Raw genomic sequence first — 24,854 nt, forward strand, 5'->3', positions numbered from 1 at the left:
CGGGGCTCTGGGGGGCTGTAATTCGGCCTTTTGGGCAGGAGCGTGGTCTTCCGTGTGCTTACGCGTGGCCAGCTTGATACGGAGTGATTTGGCACGTGAAAATTCTGCACGTCAGTGTGTGAATCGAGGAAAGGCCCTTAGCGCGTAAGCGCGTCAGCACGCATATGTGATTCCATTGGACCAAAGGCCCTTAGCGCGTATGCGTGTCTGTGACGTATCGCGCACGGGCGTTGCTTTTCGTGGGGTGCGGTGCATGTGTTTTGCAGGCGTTGGGGTTCACACGCTATTATTTCACAGCAGGTGGGTGTTGGCTACGCATTCTTCTACACGCAAGGCAGACGGTGAGTGGTACCCTGCTCCCCCAGGCCCGATCGCGTGTAAAACCACCCGCGAGCCCCTGAAATACACGTACCCCGCTCCCCCTGGCCCGATCGTGTGTAAAACCACCCGCGACCCCCTGAAATACATGTACCCCGCTCCCCCAGGCCCGATCGCGTGTAAAAACACCCGAGAGCCCCTGAAATACATGTACCCCGCTCCCCCTGGCCCGATCACGTGTGAAAACACCCACAAGCCCCTGAAATACATGTGCCCAGGCCAATCGCGTGTGAAACTTCTTGCGCACCTCTGAAATACACGCGCCCAGGCCAATCGCGTGTGAGAAACTTCTCGCGCACCTCTGGAATACACGCACACGCTCCCCCAGGCCCGATCGCGTGTGAAACTTCTCGCGCACCTCTGAAATACACGCACACGCTCCCCCAGGCCCGATCGCATGTGAAACTTCTCGCACACCTCTGGAATACACGCACACGCTCCCCAATGCCCGATCGCGTGTGAAACTTCTTGCGCACCTCTGAAATACACGCACACGCTCCCCCAGGCCCGATCGCGTGTGAAACTTCTCGCGCACCTCTGAGATACATGCACACGCTCCCCCAGGCCCGATCGCCTGTGGGCCTTCTCTGGCGCACATTTTTCTCCTGCGCAGGGACGCTACTGCCTGCTTTCGTGTGGCGGACATGTATGGGCCTGTGCGCGTCTTTGGCCGTGCGCTGTTTTTCCCTATTCAATTCCATGAATCCATGTTGCAGGCGAGCGTGTGGCCGTTCTGCGCACTTGCCTCCTGTACTTCCCCCGTGACGCCCACATTTTCACGAGTTGTTCCCCATTCTGCGTGTGACGCCCCGTGTTACGCCTACTTTTGTTAAGTGCGCCGCGCTATGTGCGAATTCGCTGTGGCCTTATCGCACGGCGTTCGATGACCTGTGCGCCAGCGTGCGCCAGCGTGCGCCGCACACTTTTTCAGCGCACATCCCACATTTTGCGCGTGCACGGACTTCCATGAAGTGATGTGCGATGTTTTCTGTGCGATAATCTCACTTGCACTGCGATTTTCGCTATTTCACTCCGAATCGCACGTTTTCGCACGCATGCACCGTTTTTTCGGCGCACATTAATTCCATGAATCGGCCTGTTAATCTGTCACCACAGAGTTCTGTGACCTCATGAAGGAACTCAACCGTAGGCCTCATTCTTCTATTTGGTTATGGAACTCCTCAGTGACTTGGAATATCCTTGTAAAGAATGGCTTATGGTAAGAGGTTACTGTGTCCCATATAGTGTTCCTGAAAATCTGGACACAGTCTCGATCTCCCCAGTGGCTAGACTGGTCTGCTTTGATGCAGCTGGGCCTGGAGCTGGGTCCTGATAATTTTTACTCGGCATTAAGGGTAAAACAAACATGAGTGTTCTTACCTGGAGATAGTGGCCTACGTTGTTAGAGCCAGACTGGGTATGTTTTAATAACTGTGACAGGGTATATTTTATCTGCATAATGTTTTCTTACAGTGGCATGACATTTCATAGCAGCAACACCAACATGAGTGTGTCCCTACATGTGAAAATTAGCTGGCAGAGCCAGCATGGGCTTGTTTTCTTACAGTATCTTTACTGACATGATGGGCAAAGAAATCAGGCGTATGTTCTTATATATGAATTACAGCATATATTGGAGCAGCCAGCATGGACCTACATGGGCACAGACAGCAGGAGCATTTTTTTTTATGCTGCCACATATTGTGAGCAAAAGAATCATGAACATATGTTGGAAAAGGCTCCCGTGTGCTGATGACTTGCATTTTTGGGATTTGCTCATGTGTTGCTCTACGAAACCAATTGCAAACTGTGTGGCTGTGTACTCAAATGTTCTCAGACAGTTTGGTACCCACATTTTAACCCATATTTTTATGTTTTTATAGTTGAGAACCCTACCAACCCCCATTGGTTGGTTCAGGGTCTCTTCAATGCCCGGGTGCTCCCACAAATTTGTGGAAAACATTTACACACCTCTGATTAAAAAATTCACCAGCCCCCACTGCATCGCACAACAATTTGTTTGAGGCATTGCTCACTGAGATCGATAAACAGGCATGCTATCCATGTGAGCTATACTCAGAGTAAAACATGCCCATGTTTCTTTGGGGGTGGGGGGAATAAAAAAGGCCAATATATGAATACAACTTTACTTGATCACAGCTGCAAAAGTAATAGAAATGCAAAATGTAACAGAACACTAAGACATAGTGTTTTGCTGGGCAGAGTAGTAAAGCAAGGTGTATTGCTTTGATGGCTACATTTTCCAATCTGGCCCATTTCTGTGCAGGCAGAAGTGGCAAAGGTGCCAGCAGCAGAGTTAACCTTTCCTCCTTTGTGTGAGCACTTCATGTTATGCTTTATTTCCCTGTGGAATCCACTTTGAATTAGCATCTGCTAATGAGAAGGTGGATTCGGCTGGAGTCCATTAATAAACCCACATGCAAAGCATAATTTACTGGCGTTTTTTATGGTGTCTAGTCAAATGGTCGACAGACAAATGGTCGACACGATTTGGTCGACAGGTCAAATGGTCGAATTTTTTTTTATTTATATATATATTTATTAGGTTTTCTTTAGGGAAAAAAAGGGTTTTTTAGCAAAAAAAAGGGGTTGGGGGAGACTCCCCCCCAAAAAAAAAATGTGAAAAAATAAAAAAATGTATATTCGACCAAATGACCTAGAACCGTTTTTTATATGTTCTGCAAAAAAGAGAGGAAAAGGAATGAGTATACGTATGTCTCCCTTGATTCACTGATTACTTTTGAAGTCCCCGTTGATAACCTAGAAAATTGTCTCCGGGATATCCAGCACCATGCAACTGCTGAGGGTGGTGGTTTCCTGCATGCAATGTTCAAATATCCTTCTTTGCTGCTGCATTAATTGAGCATGGTAACTCTGTACTATACACTGCGGGTAGAATAGCTCAGTGGCTTGAGCACCTGCTGCTGTGATTGGAGCGTGCTCTGAAGGTGCCAGATTTCAATCCCTGCAAGACCAACTCAGCCTTTTATCTTTCTGCGGTAGATGCAAGAGTATAACTTCAGTTGGGTGCTTACTGCATGTAAGTATGTTCTCAGTACCGTGCTTTGGTGAAAGTGCTATACAAACAGCACATCATATTATGTTTAAGGAACATTTTGCACTCTCTCCCCAATTCACAAAATCTGCTGGATCCAGGATGCTCTGAGTGGATTGCTTGTTGCTTTCTGAGAACAGGAGGATCATGGTGTAGGTTCCCGGATCCAAAGAGGGAATAGGCATGTTGTGGCATGCCAGGCTGCACGTGTGTGTGCACATCCTACAGAGAAGAGTGTTCAGTCATTAAAAGCTGGACGTTAAGTTTGTCTGCAAAGAACATTTGAATGTTGAGGGCTGTTATGATTTGTACTACCCAACTCTAAAGACCTATATTTAGGTGTGAACAAGTGCATGTTACTGAGATATGGATTGGTCCACAGCACACACTGTGTGCAGGGTGAATGGAGTGCGTATGTATGCGTACTCTCATCGCCCTTGTGAGGAATTGCCATCTGGCAAGGGTGGATAAGCCCTGAGCTTTTTAATTAACTAATAAAAAGTTCTAGCTTTCTCATAAATGCAGACTTGAAAACCAGAACCCCATTTCCTAAAGCTCCTTGCCATAAGCATATTGTGCACAGTACCCTAATCTGTAGTGCACGCTCTACAGTGGTACTGGACTGGTTCAGGTCACAGGTGTCCCCTTGACAGATGCAGTGACAGCCACAGTCACTAAAGCACAGGGGCTGCATCTAAGATATGCACCTCTGTTCCAAAAAAGATATAACTATGAGACTGATATCCTGGTGGGATGTTAAACCGTAAGAAACAGGCCATACCTGAGTTTGAGGTACGGTGGCTGGCATCTCTCATAATTATCTATGCCACATCAATTTGATATCACACATGTTTCAGCCCTTTGAGACAAATTTAGCTGTGGAAAGCTTATTTGTATAGCCCCAACTCAGAATTTCCGTGTTGATGCCAGCAAGATGATAGCCTAGGAGGTTGCCCTTTGTGAGAACAGGTAACCCCTTCCCTATAGAGACTGCCACTCCACAGCAAGCTGTCCTGGGAACAAGAATCAAAGGGCACACCCATTCACAAAAGGAGTAGCCTCACACCAGGGTGCTTCATACGAAAAAGGACTTTGATTCTATTGAGGAGGAGAGGTTGCCTGATTAGTGTAGAGTGAAGGCTCTCCATACAGCTGGAGGAAGGTACCACCACTGTATTTCTCTCGGCCGCTAGATTGTCTTCCTGCTGCTTTTACGTCCTTTAGCAGAAATCACTTTGGGTGTGATGTCAGATGGCAAAGTCTACTTGTTCCAAGGACATGGATTGGACCTTTAAAGCAGGCTTGATGTTGTGAAATCAACTGTAGAACTTTGCCTATAAAAGAAGGGGTCCCAAATTCCTTAATTAGAATCACCTCTGGACTTCAAACCTTCAAGAATGTTTTGTTGCACCCTGTTGGAAGAGCATTCTTATCCAAATCCCTCCAGGTATGAGGTGAAGGATGGTATTCCAAGGCAGTTGCAAGCTACGTCCCCTAACCATCCCCACGGACCATTGGTGTGAATTGCTGCTGCAACAAAACTTGCATCTGCGTCAGCCACACTGCTCTCCAGGAACTCATCATGCAGAAGGAGCCTACAAGGCGTGTGTCAGCCTCCCCCATGTTTGGGAGCCTGTAAAAAGTACTCATCTTGACTCAGAGGCCCTGAAGTGGGAAGCATAGCTCCTGTGAGTTGGGCAGCCAGATATCCTGCAATGTCACATCAATCCACTGCTAGCCGTGATTCAATCACATTTGACCGAGTTGGCATTCAGCAACTTTTGAACCACTGTTTGTCCCGTTCAAAACAGTTTGCTGCCACACCACACTGGACCAGCTCCTGTGGCCTCGATGATAAGAAGTGCTTGAGTAACCCTTCGAACCGCAGCACCCTCCCATTCAACCCCGCCTCGACATCTGCTTGATGCTGCACATCCTTGACTGCCGCCTTTTGCACTGAAGCTAACCACCAAATCACCAAGACACTGCAAACATATCATCACCTGATAACTGCCATCTTGGACCAGTTTGGGCCCAAGAGAATGACTAGGGGCCTCATTACACGGTAGGAGGTGGACCAAGGTGCTATTAGCACCTTGGTCCATGACGGTAAAATACTGGCACCGCCTTGGAGGAAAGGGGAATTACCGCCCTATTCCAAGGTTGGCAGGGCGGTAATTCCCCCTTCCCCCATTGCCCTTCCCCATTCCCATTTTTGCCCCATAGGGCATAATGGGAATGGGGAAGGTGCTAATTACATTACCGCAAAAAAGCAGGCGTTAAAGAACCATCCCGCAAAGGGACCTCGTAGTAAGGTGGTAAGGGTTAACAGTCACCGGTACCATTATCGGTGACCATTAACCCTTACCGCCTTCCATGTAATGAGGCCCTATGTCACATTAATCCTTATTTGCACCTCAAGAACATACCCTTTTTGAACATTGTGGTTTTTATAGCATTTTCTCCCCCTGTCTCAATGCCCAGGGTGCTACGTCTTGCAATCTTACAATCTTACAATATCTGCATTCTTTCTATGTGGGTGGGTATTTTGTAGTGTTTTCTATTTCGTTTTTAGTGCCTACGGTGTGTTTAATTAATGCATATATAGTGTATGAACATTTATTGGACATTCCTTTATTTTGGACTGTTATACTACACTGTTTGTGTATAGCCTTCCCTTGGCCCACATTACTACAAAAAGCAAAAGAGGTATATTCACTTGGCATCCCTGCCACGTTCAGCAATCCTATTCTACCCTCTTTACACCTCAACCTACCTTTCTGCCTCCATCCATCTCATTTCTACTCCTTAACCCATAGAATACCATTCTCCAACCATCTCACCTGACACTATCAAAATAGGGACAGAATACAGCTCAAACACCCCCATACAAATGCATGCATTGCAGACTGCTTCTGATGACATGCACTTCTCATACTGCACTGATATATTGCTCTACAAATGCCTTGTGATTTAGCACTGTTAAAATTGAAAGGAGAGATTCTGTATTTACATGAACTTGCCACAGTGATCCCATTAGACAAGATAAAGAGAAGCTGCACACTTCTCTCTTAAATGCAGCACTATGCAACTGTTCTATTCTGATGCATCACGTGTCCATCTCCAGAAACAGATATAGCCAGACACTAAACAAATGTATAATAACTGCTGCATAATTAATGCTTTAAAGAAAATGAAAACATATAAATGTCGACAGAATGATATGCAGAATTTCAATTATCTGATATTCTGTTGGATTTATACCATGCACTGCTGCCATTTGCATGGTTTCCTGGCGCTCAGGTGGATCTGAGTAAAAGAGGTATGGGTGTGTTTGTTAGTGAGAGGAGAGGGAGATGTGAAATACCCGAGGGTATCTCACATAGGAAACCACGAGAGACTCTTATTCAGGTGACCAATGAAGGACTGTTCTGCTCAGATTCCAACCCTAGAAGTGAAAGAGCGAGCAAGGATCACCGGGATGAAGAAGCGCAGGGTTATACTTGAGGGAATAACTCAGGGGAGACGGGTTATGGTACAATCCCGGGAGAAGGAGAGGAGTACAAACTGCCTAAGATCTTTATAGGCTATCATATATCTGCCCCGCTTCCTTCCATTCAGTCCCTCCTGCCTGGATCCAATGATTCCTCTGTATCGAACCAACACACAATTATATCCAAATGTTATATCTCCCAGAATCCCTGTTTTCTTGCGTCCAGCAGGAACATTCCCAGACATTCTTCTCCACCTCCCTTTGATCATTCTTTCCCAAATACACCCAGTCATTTTCCTTCACGTCCACCTGGTTTACTTCACAGTCCCAGCTATTCCCGTTTGCGCAACAAACCCTACCAATCCCGTACCTCTGATTATCATGTTCCGAACACTCAATCCATTATGACAGAACACTACTGTTCCCACAATCCCCTCTGTTCTGTTCACAATAAGGGTTATTCTCATCCATTTCACAAACCTTACTCATCTCGTATTTCTCAGTCTACTAACCGACCCCCTTCTAATAATAGCTTTTTCCCATCCTATCCCGTAGGACATTTTGTGACACTCCAATCCCTCCCCTTTTCAACATGAATACTGGTTCACAACAGACTCGTAATGCAACTGTTTACTGACATGTCCCGACACAAGGGTCAGGCAAAGTCAGGCAATTAACTTAAATCACCCATACCTGATGGCCCTTTCCTTTCCCCACAGGTATAAACGGTGGAACAAAAGAGCACAGAGCGGGCAAGTCGAGCACGGCAGACAGCACAATGAGACGGCTAATCAAGCCCAGCCGTTCAAGAGAAGGAGACAGGTGGCAGGAATCGAGAGGGTGGCGAGGAGAGAAGTGACCTTGCCCTTTTTGTCCCAAACCCGCAGAACCTTCATGTTAGAGAGCCTAAGACTGCAAACAATAGCACAAGGGTCTTGCAGAAGATGTCAATGGTACACAAGGCAAGCTTACGCCAATAAGCAGGAGCGTGGTAAGCTCCCCCACCCCATGATACCAGCCTTGACTCCAGAGAAGAAAGAGGCCAAGCGGTCTATCACAGCCAGTGAGTCGAGGGGAGAACCGATAAGAATGGGGCTTTGTTAATTGAGGATCGCAAAGTGGCAAGTTTTAACCTAGTTCAATGAACTATGAAATAACTATAAAAGTGTTAAGGGGAGACCAGCTGCAGAGGGAAACCAGAACCACATCAGTGCTAACTCAAGAGACTCTGGTCAATCCCTATTTGAGCACAACTGCAAAAACCAAGAGGTGGTAGGAGGGCCACCGAAATAGATCAAAGTTGTCATACTGAGGATCAAGCATAATCCCTGTACAATTGAAAGACTTGGATCTACAAACTGTGTGAAAACAAGAAAAGTGTATTCCACGAAACATTGAATTGTGTAAATGTAGAATTGTGATGGTAAAGAGGGGTCAGCGACCAGATCTGAGAGACCCAGGGGTGAGCCACTAGCACCCTAATCGAGAGCCACAGTGAACCCGGTGAAGGCAGGCTAACAGTCGAGAGGGGTGGGAGTCCAGCAGAGGAGGATCCAAGGGTGAAATGCGGTCACCCGAAAGATTGGTGAAAGTAAAAGTCAGAAAAGACATTAAGAAATTAAGTGAGGGGAAATCCTGCAAAAGTCAAGAGAGGTCTGAGTCTGACAGAGGGAGATCCAGGGGTGAAGCCATCACCCAACTACCTAAAGAGAAGAGGGGTCCGAGCCCGACCGAGTGAGATCGATGGGTGAAGCTATCACCCAAAAGTTGATTGAAAAAGGAACTGTTCTATAAATTGTGGAATACAATTTGTGAAGGGTCAGCGCCCAGAAGAAGGGGACCCCCGGGTGAAACCATCACCCGATGTGAACTGTGGAAAGCAATTGAGAAGGATTGGTGCCCCGAAGAGGGGCACCCAGGGGTAAATGATTTTCAACCTAACAAACTTTCATTTGGTTAAAGGAACCTTTGTTTTATTATTTTTGAAGACATCAGGTCCTCAAAGCCAAGAGACTTTCAGTGAAACGAGACCTGGCCATCGATGGCCCTGATAGCTGAACGCTGAACTGTCATCTCCTGCTGGGAAAGCTCGAGAGCGTACTGTACTCCACAATCCCACCTTACCCCGTGCTCAAAACGTGGGGAAGGAGACCCAAGCTACTGCCTCCTCATGTATTATTTGAGAGCACCTCTTTCTTTTTGTGAAAACTATCCCACACCACTTTTTGTATTAGTTGTAAGATTTGGCAATAGGTTTCTTAGGATAGGCCTTTTCATTTTGCCACAAGGCCACTAGGACTGCCTTTTTTTCATTTGATGGGATGCTTGCTCCCATCTTAGATTTAGGTTTAGATTAGGTGTTTTTCCAACCTGAATACAACCTTCATTGTTAAATTAACACCCTTGAACTGTGATCACTTGTGTCTGTCTTACTTGCTGCCACCATAAGTACCTTACAGAGAGCACACAGATGCTTTTGCTGTTGTGTTGGTAATTTCAAAAAGTGGGTCACTGTATATGGGTTTGCTTCTAGGTGGTATGTGTCAGTCAGCATGTGGGTCTTTGAATCCATTGTGTGTAGTGCGATTACAGGAGTATGGAGATTATTTTTTAGGTTAAGTGGGGGAAAGTGTGCCATCCTGTTACCGAGTTATAGGGTTGAATTGTTGTTGCATCAGTTGAAATCAATTGTGCGCTGATTAACAATGTTGGGTCTCTCTTTCACTGGTATGTCAATCTGCTTGGGTAACTCACGTGACCAATACACAGTACTTTGTGCAATACTTCTTTGCATTAAGACATGTTTCTCTTTGGTCATGGGCCGTGGTTTGACAAGTTAGGTTGGCAAATCAAAAAGCCATGTTTTTAGTGCTTTCATGAATGCCATGTGTACCTCTATCATGTGCATTCCTTTTGGGAGGGTATTCCAGAGTTTTGTTTACATGTTTGAAACGGCTGATGTTCGAAGAGGTGGCAGTTCAAGTCCATCTGCAATGGTAAAATGGTTGTATGATCCGAGTAGGTGATGTGATCTGCTTGTTGCGATGCAGTGGTTAGCTGGTTTAACAAATGCAAAATAGAAGTGGCTCCAAGTTTGAGAGTGTTGCTAAAGCAGCTCTGACAGGTGGCATTGGTCTGAGTGTGTCAAATGCGGTTTTAATGCAGTTCGATTGGTTTGAGGCAATCAAAACAATTATCCTCGATGTTCTGGCTCACAGGATGCTGCAAGACCCTCGGCACAGGGTTCCAGAACAGACTAGGGAGGTTTTCAAGCAGAGTGGTATGACTTGGTCCTCAGCAAGAGTCAACCCCCAATGTGCCTGAGAGTGGGTAAGAAGCAGAGCCTGCCTCTGTCTTTGAACACGTGTTCTTCACTGCAATGGCTTAGGGCTTTGAAAAGGTCAACTCTCCCAAAATAGGTTTACCTTATTTCTTTCTAGAGTCCTTGGAGGTCCAAAAGTGAACCAAACAAGGAGTGGGTGACTTCCTCTTTAACAGACCAAATAGTGCATGGGATTTGAGGAAAGCAAGCCTAATTTACGTAGCCCAATAACTGTTGTTATGACAAGTGCCCATTGCCTTCTGATGTCATACCCGAATGGCCTTGCTCCACAGGAATTTGTGGGGACAGAAAGAGAAGAGCCCACAAAAAAGTGAAATGAATGATTCCTTCCTTAGGCCCAACATTGCTCCCTGACTGTCCTAACTCTGCCCCTTTCCCAGTGTGCAGTTTCAAATGCTCTCGGGTGTGCAGCACCCTAGAGTGAGGCAGTCCTTTGTTATGGCCTTGAATCTTTGAAGCAAAGTTCACAGGGAATCACCAGCTGGGATATCCAAGTTCTGGCAAGGGAGGTGCTACCATTCCTCACAGAGAGTCAATAGGGGCACTCATCAGGCCCATTTGGCACATTCACTGAAATGCAGACATACAGGTGCTAAAATCCACATAACCCTCACCCCCCCATAACTGTCTGAGCTTAAAGGGATGTCACTGATATGCTACAAATCAAATGTGGCTTTAATAATGATGTGAACTATGAACCACAATACAACAAGAAGGTAAGATTTAGACTTCCAGATTATCTTGTCACCAGGTGGGTAGTTTATCATAATTATGATGGTTTTGGATCAGAGGTGTAGACGCAAATGCAGCCTCTGCAATGCAGTGACTTGGCTGTCATGGCAGTTGTCAGGGTACTGTGACATCGAAACCACTCTGAGAGCAAGGGCTGTAGATAAGGATACTGGAGCAGTAGGGCACACTTGCACACTATGGGCCTCATCACGAGTCTGGCGGTAACCCTTAAATGCGGTGGTAGCGCTATTACCGCCGCATGTAAGGGTCCGCCAGATCATGGCCTTGGCGTATTTCCCCCCAGCTTTGAGCTCGATGGAAATCTGCCAGAAATTTGCCGATTTTCAGTGCTTTTCCTACCGGCGGGAAATCTGCCGACGGTAATAGCGCAAATTTTCCCCATTGGGCCCAATGGGGAATGAGGAATTCCCGAATGGGCCCAATGGGGAATGGGCACTAACCGTTCCGACAAACCCGTGAGCCAGCGCTAATAGCGCAGGGGGGTTTGGCGGTAGGGCTAATAGCGCCAGCGGTAATAGCGCCGGCATTACCGCCAAACTCGTGGTGAGGCCCAATGCCTTTGGTATGGAGATAATTGAAAGGGGTTCTGGTTAACAGACCACCCTCTCTGAGATGTATCATCTGAATCACTGAATTATTAAAAATAAAACAAGCTAGGATGTCTACACCCTTGCCAGATGCCAATGCTTTACAGTGGAGCCTAGATTTACTTTTAAGAATTGTCAATTCATTTTCTAAAGGTAGGTACATTGGTCTCATCAAACAATATGCTATAATTCAGGGCCCACTCCCCGGATCCTTTTCTACCTTCCACAAAGTCAATTTTCATCAGTATGTTGACATGACCTGAGATGACAATTTCCTGGATTTCCACAAACATGGTATCATTCCCTTAAACCTCAGAGATAAGAAGAAGATTAATTCTTGAGTAGGAGTCATCGATAGGCAATAACATGAATGCTCCTTTTAACCTGGATGATGAAAACTCCAGATACATGCCAGTTCATGTACGTTTATTAGTCACTTAATTTCTCTAGTTGCAGGACCACCTAAATTGTACAATTTTACAATCTGTCCATTTGATTATTTAGGACCAAGGACAATTCACTCTCTATCATGTTCCCATTGAGCAACCTTAGCCTCCTTCCCTTATAGTGTCTTAATAAAATTGCCATTGGTGCTACATGACACATATACTGAAATTAAATATCATTGTGATGTTCTCCACATTCACTTCTACCAGTACAAACCTCCCCTCTTGATGATTCATCACTCTTCACTGGGAATGCTGTCATATCTTTCGAGGCAAAGCAGAAAGCAAACACCTGTGTCAAGAGACAGATGAATATGTTGTTCTTAAAGCTGTCCCTCCCCCGGCCCCATGCCCTATAAACAAGAGAAGTACATCATTCATGCTGTAAGCCACATCCCAGAATAAATACCCCAAACACAAGAGATGCTCCTCACTAAGACAACCCCGCCAACCTTATTCTGGAACCATAGAAGACAATCTGAATCTGCAAAATCAAGAAGTACTGAACATGATATAACTACAGATGATGCTAACAAGTGCCATCACTGCCAAACTGCCACACATAGACACAGACAGCAGATACGCACCCACCATGAAGAGACACTGACATTAGGTAAAATGCACATGTAGACATGAAGAATGTTACCTGTATTCAATAGACACTAGAAACATATCATAATCAATGTATACGCTAAAACACAAGACGCACAAGAATACATATAGAGCTTACTTAATGAAGAAATGAAACAGTAACGAGTGGCCATATTGGATGAAATGGATGATGAAACCACGTTAGATTGAAAAGAGAACCCAAAGAAGCCTCGAAGCTGTAGAGAGATTCAATTTGCTGAATTAGCTGAAACACAGATCTGTGCAGGCCACATTACAACACCGGCGCTAAACCATGGAGCTATTAGGTTGGTGCCGGTGTTGTAACGGGTCCGCCATGGTTCAATGGGGAATTACCACCCCATTCCAAGGTTGGTGGGGTGGTAATTCCCCATTGAACCATGGCCCTTGCCCATTCCCATTTTTGCCCCATATGGCTCTATGGGAATGGGGAAGGTGCTAAGTACGGTACCGCAAATTGCGGTACCGTACTTAGCACCAAGGTCCCTTTGCGGGTCCCTACTTTAACGGCGTTAAACACTTAGCGCCAGGGTCATAATGAGGCCCAGTGGCTATGCGGCTCCCTACCAAAGTTACTGTAGAAAAGGGAGGTTTGGATTGCTCTAAAGAAGAACAGAAGATAATAATTCTCAAGCTCAAGGCATATTTCTCTTAGAATATGCAAAGAACAAAGAACCTTTGAGTGCCAGGCTCCGGCTAATTAAAAGCTTAAAATTGCATGAGGAGTCGCTTGACTGAGTTTCCAAAGGCTGAGGAGAGTAATAGCACCGATATTAATAGGAGCTAAATTCATGGTAATGTGTTATGTTATATGTCAAGTATAACGCGCATATACACAAGTGCTTCAAGGTGCGACAAGACAAGGGAGGGAAACAGAGGAAGGACAAGACAAAAATCTTACTAGGCCTTGAGTCATACAGATTGTGCAAGTGCGACAGTGCAAAAGTACGGGGTAAAGGAGGGGGAAGTAACAGGGAGAGGGAAGTGGGGAAGTGCAATCAGGGCAGCATTGCTCTGAGTAAGTGGAGCCAGGGCAGTACTGTCCTGGGAAGTGCAAGGAGGCAGGAGACTGGAGAGGTTACATTTACCGCCCCTAAGAGCACGGTAGGACAGAGACAGTGCAGGGGATACTGATCATGAAGGAGCCTGGTACCCAGTGAGACTCTGAGGGTAGCCAAGCAATCAGTCAGCGCAGCAAACAGGTAGGTCAGCAGGGGAGGGAGTGAGAGAAAGAAGAGGTGAAAGGGAAAGTGTTGAGATGCTTCTGCAACTTCAGGTGGTCTGGCTCAAGTTTGAGTGGTAATCTATACTGGTGCACAAATACTGGGCTTCTACTACACCCTTCCGGTTGTGTGGCCACATGTAAATCAGTTAAACCGCAATCATAAGCATCTTTTGCAAATACAGCTTTAAACTCCATAAATATCTTCCTCAGTTCATTTCTATCCTCATCGCTGTCACATGCATCCTCTGATAAAATCTGCTCCTCTACCATTTTGGAAAATTCTGGAAAATCTTCCAGTAAAGGAATCTCGGTGCTTTCCTCTAACTGTGTGGCTGTGTCTCTCTGTAAAGCTGCCACTTTTAAATATTTTGGCATATCAGCTTCCATTTCAATGGGCTGATTTTCTGTTTAATTTTCATTTAGGTTAAATGTTATGCAATCCTCTTGATGACAGCACACTGTCTCATTTGAATCATAAGGGTACCCAAAATTAATTCTAAATATTCCTTTGGGCTGAGAGTCCAGGTATTCTGGCAACTCACCCTTGGCGTCTACATACTTCTCAGGGATATTTCCAATCACCATGTTATTTAGAGCTACAGTATAATGTGATTTTTGTATGGCCATTCCTAATGAGGAGTTTTCCTCTAAATGAATATCTTGACAACCTTTATTATTCACCTTAATTTGTACAGACCCTTCACCAATATCTACCGATGGAATGTATTCATAATCCAGGTCTTGCTGTTTTACGGATTCATTTAAGCACACAAATGCATCAGAATCTTTCATCTGCTGTCCATTTTTGCATTTCAGTGTTATTGGAACCTGTTTGGTGAATGCAGGGATAATAGTATCCTTCCTCAGCTATAATTCAATTGCATATGGGACCAGCTGTGCGCAATGATAAGCTCTTCTTTTATCTTCAAACTCAGGTGCCGGCCCACCTAGGTGTGACCATAGTTTTTGATTGAGGAAATCTAACACCATGCACATTCTGTGCATTACATCATGCCCATGTAAAAGTCATTTTGTGTCCCACTCACTATCCAAACATTATGGTGAATTGTTTTTTGTCCAATACCAATTTTCAGCATGCACCTGCTTGCAATTCGTTTTTCAAAGTCTGGACTGTCCAAACCAGGGATATATTGGTTTTTAATTCTAAATTTTGGGATCTCCTTCCTCTCCATTATTTTTGTCAACAGTCCCTCATTAATGAAACTCCTTTCCTGTTGAAGTGCCAAAGTGGCTTTTGTTGTTTTAGAATAGTCATTTATACCAATGTGAACCCATGGTTGCTCATCTTCCATGTGTATTTCAGCAAGAGTGGTGATATGTTTTTCTGAATCTGCTTTAGGAGCAGTATTCTGTTTACATGTCTTCTCTTTTAAATAAAAACGTAATGTGTCTCATCTATGGCAGTATGCCATTTTTTCCTTGGGTCCAAGTATATTTGTACAGGTAGTTTTTCATTTTCACTCTGCATTTTGTCTTGACACATTAATATAACAGTGACGCTAGGGATGCAGCTATTCTGGAGATATACCTCCACTGCATCATTTGTTTTGGCAACGGTGTGACATTCATTTATATTGCTGTTTTGTGATTTTAGTTTCTTAGGTCTCAATGGTTTTTTGGTTAAAGACCACAGTACTCCATTCACCCCATCTATGAGAGGAGACAATCTTTTCAGGCAAACTGTTCCCATTAGAAATGGAATTTCACAAATGGATGTGACCAATACTTCCTGTTTCATTCTGTGTTTACCTATCTTTATCTCAACCTCAGTGATGCCTATAATAGGCACCTCCTCCCCGTTAAAATTATGCACTGGACCTTGATTTTCCTTCACTGTGATCTGATTCTGTGGGGATCTCCCTTCATTGATACTCTTTACCAATTCTTTAGACATAATTGTGGCCTGTGCGCCAGTGTCAATCATTGCAAATGTATTGCATTTTTCTTCTACAGTGATGGGAGCAACTTCCTTTAACACACATAACAAGTGCAAATTCTTACTGATTTCAGGGCTCACCTTTCTCAGGACTGTTTCACTGTTGGCTAAGCACATTGGTAAATGGAATGACATTTTTCCCTCCGTTTTGCCCATTCCTGTGTGGGAGACTTTATTCACTTCTCCATGTTCAGAGGTTTTTTGGAGTGTGGCCACTGTTCGCCTATCCATTCAGGTATCATCAGAGGTAACACTACACTCCTACAAATGAACATGTGTAACAACATCATTTAGCAATTTGTCATTGTCTAATTCTGTGCATTTGTGATCATTTAGTGTGGTACCAGCCCTTTTAACCTCTTCAAAAATATGTGACTCAAAGAATTCTTCAGGTGATTAACATGTACCCTCCTTTTGAGTATTTCATTTTATTGCCTGTGTTTGGTCATTGTTTTGATTGCCCAGGGAAGGAATTATAGCATCCCCACTTACTCCCTGTTCGCTGGTATTCCCCATGAATGAGTCATTTTTCTTATATCTGTCTGTTTGTTTTTTTTGGAATTTCAGGTGTTCCTTTTTCATTTGTACAAATCTCCAATGTTTGATTTAGCTTAAGGTTAAACCGTACTACTCTTTTAGATGTATTGGCAATTTCTGTCACATGTTCTTTTACTGGTACTTTCACTTTTAAATCATTAGGCATCTCAGAGTCATTATGCATAATTACATCAGAGCAATCTGTCTTTTTGGCACTGCAGGTATTATAAGTATATAGTCACTTTTCATAAACCACACGGTCATTGCTATGGCTTTCTGCCCCCTCCTTTGATGACTGTTTTTGTGCTGTACAGAGCTTTCCTATTTGCTCACCTAACATTTTCACTTGGGCCTCGAGACACTGGAGTCTTTCCATCTCTCTAGAATCCTCTCTCTGTGCCCTAGATAGATATTGATTTGTTGTTTCCCTCTGATTGGATCTATTCTGGTACCTCTCAGGTGAATGATTTCTATTGGGGTTGTTCCTGAACTCTTGATTCATATGTGGAGGGGATCGGGTGCACCCATCCTTTGGTTGTAATCCCCTGGTGGGGAATCATTGTACTGACGTGGAGCATAATTCATATTCTGCCTCATGTCCTGTCTCTCATGTTGTGGGTATTGACCCCTATGTTGATTCCCATTATCAGCAAATCAATCCACATATCGGGGTCTATCTTGATTACCATATATCATGGTATTGGGATCAAATCTTTTCTGTGTCCCCAATGTCTGGTAGGGACCATCATTTCTTTGATCCTGATTATGTCTCTGGTTATTGTGCATACCTGACATATCAGGCTGATAGCCTGCCCGGGGCCTATCTCCTAAGTACCTAGGGCTGATGTAGCTTTCCCTATTACTAGGATCATGTGATTGAAACATTGGGGCAGGAAGTGATGATCTTTGTTGATTACCCCTTTGTTCAGGTGTCAAATAAATTTTACCTGGCCTTTGAGCAGACTCAAGGGACATTTTGGCTGACCTGATTTCCATCACTGTTGCTGAGGATTCTTTAGATTTTGGTCTAGTATCTTTCATTTTATCTGGAGGGCTTGAAAAATGTCATGAAGCGCTTCTAAGTGATCCTCTATGCAGCATTTCCCTCCCTTTTAAATGGTTTGATCAGGGCTTTGATGGATTTCATTATCTTTATGGGGCTACTTGTTGCAATGCATGAAATTGCACTACTTGGTGATTCAACCCTGGTTCCAGGTGCATGGGATTGGTGGAGGCCCCCACTGGGAGTATCAAATCCCCCAAGGGTGCTGCAACCAAGTTCAGTCACCGGCCCAGTTACTGGGGCACTAGCTCTTTGGGTAGAAATAGAATTCACCTCAACTCCATTGAATGTGGTGCCCTGCCGTCTATCCTGGGAATGCACATTTTTTGTTCCAAATCCTTACACTTCTTAAGGAACCTGTCTGCCTCGTTTTGCAAGTAATTGTTTTCATCACTCATTTTATTAATTACCTCCTGCATGTCGCACATTTGCATTTGGCATTCATTGAATTCTTTGTTTCTCTTGTCTCTTTCTTGAAGCATTTTAACCATTTCCTGTTCTGCATTTTGGAGATCACTTTCTTTTTCAAAATGTTCTTTTTGTAAGACATGCATTTCTCAAACCATCTCATCTTTATCTTGTATAATGTGGTCCACTAATGCTTTTAAGTGTACCAATTCTTGTTCACTGTCCTCAAATTGTTTCTGCTTTTGGACAATTGAATATCAAAAGCTCTGCATTTTAACTGCATGTCTTTTTGACATCCTTCTAATTCTGCTCTTAACATTTCCTCCTTTTTACTTTCCCCATCTAGGTCTGCTTTTAACCTGTTAATCAGCTTAGCATTACTTTTTTACATTTGCAGGGACCTTTTCAAAATAAACCAGATCTTGGCGCATAGCCGTATCAGACAATCTTTCTCTGCATGTTTATCGGCTGCTTTTAATAATCTCAGAAGACATGCCTGAATTATGCTGCCTTCTGCAAGAATATTGTCTAATTTTTCTTTCTGCACTTCACCATGAATGCGGTCATGCCATTCTGTGGCACTGTTTAATGACCACGTCCCATGTGCATATAACTTTGCCTCTAAATATTGTACTAGCTCTGGGAATGTGGCTTCCATTTGAGACATTCTGAAATTCGTTTTTAGTGACACACTGCTATTATGAAATGGGTTCCCTTTAATGTACAGATGGCAGTGTGAGACACACTTGCCACGCCCAGTAGGTGCTCTATGATCACTTTCCCGGCCAACGCACCATAAATATGTAGGGTATTTTGTGCAAGTTTGGGGCCTGGCGGTATCTTCTTACCGCCAAAAATAAAGGTAATTTAGCAATGGCTACTCCTTGCATTTATATTGGGTTGGGCTTCATAGTGGCTATGCATTATTTCAGTACACAAATACATTTTGTTGGTATGCATTTTGTTGGTGGTATTTTGGTGAGCATAATTTTCTGTTCTATTTGTGGCCCCAATATACAAACCCCCTTCTTTTTGCTTAGACTGTTCGTGTGATCACTAGAGGCCTCGGACCTGCATTCTCGGATACCACAATTTTCACAAATAGCATTCACAAACCCCTGTATCACTAATTTATTTACATTTGTGAGATTATGTTTCCAGAGGCCTCTCTCTGCTGATTCATGTACACTCAGCAGGAACTATTGTATTATCTTCCACTCAGAAGCCACACACACACATATATACTCAGTGGATTCACGCACACAGATATTTATAATTGTTAACGACATTGCATCATCTGTTTAGAAAACTTGGCACAGGTATTATTCAAATATCATTCCCTTCCCTGTTTGATATTATTTAGATGCACCAAAGAAAAAACAGAAGCAAAAACACCCTTACACAGGCTGTGTGTTATAATAGTTTCATTTCAAAATAATACATTACCATTCTGGTGAAACAGTTCTTTCTGAAATAAACAGAAGAGAAACAAATGCAATAATAGAACGAATTTCACTTTACATTTGCAACAATAAAAACAAAGGTTACATCAATATGACAGCATTTGGATTGCAACATTATAACGTGGCAGTTAAATACAGTGATTCCCTATCGTAATTACCAGTTATCTGTAGCTCTCTGGCACACGAAATCCCTTGGCTTGCCGCCTCCGAGAAGTGACCCAGGGCTGCCCTCGTAAGCTTGCAATTTGAAGGGCATGGCAGAAACACACGGTTTTCCAGCCTGTGCCAAGTGAGTCCAAAATATCCAGTCTCTGAAGGGCAGCAGTCCGGCTCCTTGCAGCAGCCCAGCAAATGCGACCTCCCTGCAGCTCTGCAAAATGTCTTCTCACCTCAATTCTGTCAGAGCTACTCCAGAAAACCTCTGTTACATCCCCTAGGCTTACGTAGCCTGTCTTCAGATATACTTCCCTCCAATCATATTAACAGAAAGTGTATTAGGTTGCCACCCCTGTTTCATAAACAATGGAATCTTCATCCTGTAATAACTGTTTCTTTTTCTGTTTCCTGCTGCTTTTCCGTCCTTCACATCTCAGCACAGCCAGGAAAAAAAATCAGCGAATTTCACGTTTAAACTGAATCTCAGAACAAGTCTTTTCAGCCTCTTTTATCTACATGGAGAGCACATTATAATGTTATTCAGTTAGAATTAGTGTTAGTATATGTTAATTAAGTTAGTCAATTAGATAGCTAATGTGGTCTCCTGTGAATGAGGCATTTCAAGTGAGAAAAGAAAAAGAATGAAAAATTCTGGTGTTTTTAAATTTGCAACCTGTCTTCATTTGCATATCCATATGTTACACTGGCAACATCTGGCTGGCTATATGTGCCACATTATAGCAAAAATGTGATCCCATGCAGTGGCGCTGCACTCCAAAACACACTAAATTATACCACAGACTCTGAGGGTAGCCAAGCAACCAGTCAGCGCAGCAAACAGGTAGGTCAGCAGGGGAGGGAGAGAGAGAAAGAAGAGGTGAAAGGGAAGGTGTTGAGATTCTTCTGCAACTTCAGGTGGTCTGGCTCAAGTTTGAGAGAGGCGCGGAGGCCATTCCAGATGGAGGAACCTTCAGAGGAGGCAGATCTACCCCCTGGAGAAGCATCTGACCCTTAGAGAGTTAGAGGCAGATGAGTGAAGGGCTCAGGAAGGAAGGTATTTTGGAAGAGAGAGTTGGATGTAATGCAGGCCCCGGTTCCAAAAGGCCTTGTGAACGATGCAGAGGGTCTTGAACTTGATCCTTGCAGCCACCAGGAGCCAGTGAAGAGATGTCAGGGCTGGAGAGATACGGTCCCTGAGCTTGAGGCCAAGGATAAGTCGTGCTGTCCTGTTCTGGATTAGTTGCAGAGGGCGGAGAATAGAGAAAGGCAGATTGAGAAAGAGGATGTTGCAGTAGTCCAGCCTAGAGAGAACCAGGGCTCTGGAGACAGTGAGATTCTTGGGGAAAGTGAGAAAGGAAATAATACATCTGAGGAGGTGCAGCTGGTAGTGGGCCTTCTTGCCCAGGTCTGAGATGTGAGGAGGGAAGAAAAGAGTGGAGTCAAAGATGATACCAAGGTTTTTTGCCTCAAAGGAAGGCGAAGGAAGAAGGCCCAAGGAGGGTGGCCAGAGTGAGAGAGGAAAAGCGGGAGTAGGGATTCCAACGAGAAGGATCTCAGTCTTACTGTCATTAAGTATTGTTGGAGTCGCACCGCTCCTGAATCATGGATAAACAGTAAGGAATGAGTGAGAGAGTAGAGGAGGCTAACGGGAGCCTGAAAGAAAGCTCAGTGTCATCCGCATAACACCAAAAGTTAGAGGCAAAGGTAGAGAGCAGGACTGCCAAAGGGGCCAAGTAGACATTGAAGAGCCACGGTGAGAGGGCAGAGCCCTGGGGAATACCACATGTGGAGAGAGAGGTGGTGGAGAAAAAGAACCCAACTTGGACCTGCGAGGATCAATCCAGAAAGAAGGAGTTGAGTCACTCCAGGGCCTGATCTGTGATGCACAGGTTCTCACAGAGTTGATTGATCAGAATGGCATGATTGACCATGTCAAAAGCAGAAGAAAGGTCAAGGAGGATGAGGACAGAAGGAAGGCTGGAGTCTAGATTAGAGAGCAGGTCATCACAGGTGCTCAAGAGAGTAGTTTCCGCACCTCTGGCTGCTCTGAAGCCAGACTGAAGGTCATGGAGAAAACCAGGAGATTCAGTGTGGAGAGTAAGCTGGGAGGTGGTCATATCTTCCAGTAGTTTGCCCAGGAAAGGAGTGATAGAGATTGGGCGATAGTTTGCTGTGCAGGTAGGATTGGCAGAAAGCTTTTTAAGGTGCGGGTGCACAAGGGAGTGCATGAGGAGAGAGGGGAAAGATCCAGTGGCATAAAAGTGATTGCAGAAATCAGCCAAGGCTGGAGCGAGGAAGTCAATGTGGTCCTTGATGGTTCTGGAGGAACAGGGGAGCACCTGTTTGGACTAAGCCTCATTACAAGTTCGGCAGTAACTTTGGCAATGGGGAAATACAGGGCCGTTACAGCCCTGGCGGACCCTGCATTTCCCCATTGCCAGGCGCCGGAATACATTACTCCCCATTCCCATTTGAGCACCATAGGGCTCAATGGGAATGGTGAGGCCGGATGCACCGGCACCATTCGTAAATGGTGCCGGTACATCCGACATGGTCTGCTTGCCGTTGCCATTCCGCCCGCCAGGTCAGATCTGGCGGGGGAAAAGGCACCCATAAGCAGAACTCGTAATTTGCCGGTCCGGTAACAACGGTACCGGCAAGCTTACCAGTACCATTGTTACTGGACTGGCAAACTTGGAATGATGCCCACTTTAATAGATCAGACTTGTCTAGAAATGTTGTCAGGTGTTGTCAGAGAGAAAGAGGAGAAAGGGTGAGCAGCTGGAGAGGCAGTCTGATGGAGGCCGAGAGAGGTAGAGGGAGAGGAGGAGAGCGAGGACAGGGTGTCCTGAGTTTTAGTGGTGAAGTGAGAGCCAGAGCCATACAGAGGGCCTGGGGGAGCAGGAATGGTGGAGACTGCAGAAGGATTGGCCAGCTCCTTGCAGATTTTAAAGAGTTCAGTCATGTTGTTAGAGGCCGCAGAGATGCAGGCTTGGATGTGGACTCTCTTCTTGTACTGGACAAATAGTCTGTAATGCCTTTGGAGCAGGCGGCAGGCCAGTTTGTCAGAGGATGCACCCAGAGCCCTCCACTTCCTCTCAGCAACCCTGCAATTGCGTTTCAGGGCAGTGAGGTTGGTTTCATACCAAGAGTTGGACTTGGAGGTAGGCCTCATGTGGATTATCATGACAGTGGCAAGGATGTCCAGAGTGTTAGAGAAAGCAAGATGCCGGTTACAAACTGCTGTATCAGAGTGTGAGTTAGCCGGAGGAGTAGGAGGAGCAGAGAAAGTAAAGGCAAAAGCATCCACTGACACACGCTTCATTGGCTGAATGACCAAGAAGGTAGGTGGCAGTGCTGGGGTGGGCTTAGCCTGAGGGACAGAAAGTTTCAGATGAGAGGAACGCAGAACATGTTGGGTCCAAGAGAGAGGAGTGGTGAGAGGGTGGGAGAAGGGGATGTCTGAGGAGATGAGAACATCTAGGGTGTGTCCAGCAGAGTGTGCCGGGCCAGTGGGTAGAATGGAGAGAGAGAGAGAGAGAGTGTTACAGAGTTTGCAGAACAGCCCAGAGGAGAGATTAGAAGCATTTGGATGGATGTTGAGGTCTCTGAGGAGAAGTTGAGAGGTAGAGGCAAGGTGAGAAGAGGAGAGGTCAGCCCACTCTGAGAGGAAGAAGGCAACCTGGCCTGTAGATGATGGCCTGCAGATGGTGACCACAGTCAGAGAGAGGCTGGCAGAGATTGAGAGCCTGCAGACCAGGCATTAAAAGGAGGTGTAGGTCTGGTAAAAGCTGAGCAGAATAATTCAAAATGTTGTCTCATCATACATGACTCATAGTTAGAGAACAATGCCCATTCATTAGTGCCAGACACAGATATGCACCTACCTCAACTCTCCAAACGTTCTCAGAACAAGAGCTGCCAAGCAAGGCCAAGTTCAAAGGTCAATGTCCTTGCTTGAGGCCTAGGAAATCAGGGATGGTGTCTTATTTAATGGAAAAGCAGCTCCTTTATGTCACTCCCTCCACCACTATTTTTGCTCATGGGATGATGACCTGCCAAATATCCAAGGTTGGTAAAGCCAATTCCAACCAATGAATACTCTCCAATAATGCTGTCTTGCAATTGTCGCAGTAGACAATAACTTGCTATTATGATGATGTCTTTCTTTCTTACTTTATCAGTTTAGGGGTGATATGAGTTGGGGGCCACTAGATAAGTTGTTACGAATGAACAAACTAACATCTACACATATTATATGTAGGCACATCCCTTAACCAATAACATATCCCTGTAGGTTTTAGTAACCAAAATTGTAATGAGAGGTCAATTGTGACGTACCTTCCTCTTTTAAACTGTTGTCATGCTTGAGAAGGAGGAGAGTGTGGAGACCTTGGTGTTTATTTCAGTGCCTGTTTTATATTGATTATTAATAAAAACAGGCCTTTGTCAATTACCTTGACTCTTCTGTTATTGGGTGCAGGATTCCCTAGCCTGACTGTTTCGCTTAGGACTGGGGATTTCCAGTCCATCTGTCGACTTGTTTTCATAGCAGCTAGAAATTTCAGTGTAATGCTTTTCGTCCAGTATACAAGCTTGATCATCCACGAATAGATTGGTTTCTTGAAGAAATACAATATTAGCCCAAATGTGGCAAATATTTGCCAGTACTTTTAACATATTGCATGGGCTAATGAGTACTTTCACATTCCATGTGGTTTCAGAGTTTTGAGAAATGGCACGGGTGACCCATAGGGACATACTGAAGAAGGTAAGGAAATCCGGTATTGGACATTGCAACAAGTAGTGTAAGAGTCACTTTACAACCACAAGCTATGTGTGAATCCTGCTCCCAAGAATTGCCACTATGTGGCACAGTCTTTTGAGACTGTTGATCTCAGGAACTGCCTTTTATTTCCTTTACTTTGAACAGAGGTTGAAGCAATTGAACTGTTTGGATTTTGAGATACAAACCTTTGTTGAGTTGATCATAAGAAATCTGTTTTTAAACTGTAATATCGGATCCAAGTGTCTCATTGATTCCTACTAAACTTGGTGACAGAGTATATGTACAAAAACGCATATTGCACCTTGGCATTAACGGCATACATTGCATGCATGCTGCGAATGTTCAGGTGCTTGGACTGACATCCCTAACTGAACATAGAGAAAATCTGTTCTTCTTATTGACCCTCCACCTCCCTTCACTCACAGAACCCGCCAGCTTTTCCAAAAAGATTTTGGGCAGAATGTGCCTTCCTCTTGCTGCCCTCCTAACCCCCTCCCATTCATACCTGACTCAGTGCTAAGTACTGAGGTCTACAATGTTCAGTCCCTCA

Source organism: Ambystoma mexicanum, chromosome 2q (genome assembly GCF_040938575.1).
Source record: "Ambystoma mexicanum isolate Mex_15411 chromosome 2q, UKY_AmexF1_1, whole genome shotgun sequence".
Taxonomy (NCBI): Eukaryota; Metazoa; Chordata; class Amphibia; order Caudata; family Ambystomatidae; genus Ambystoma; species Ambystoma mexicanum.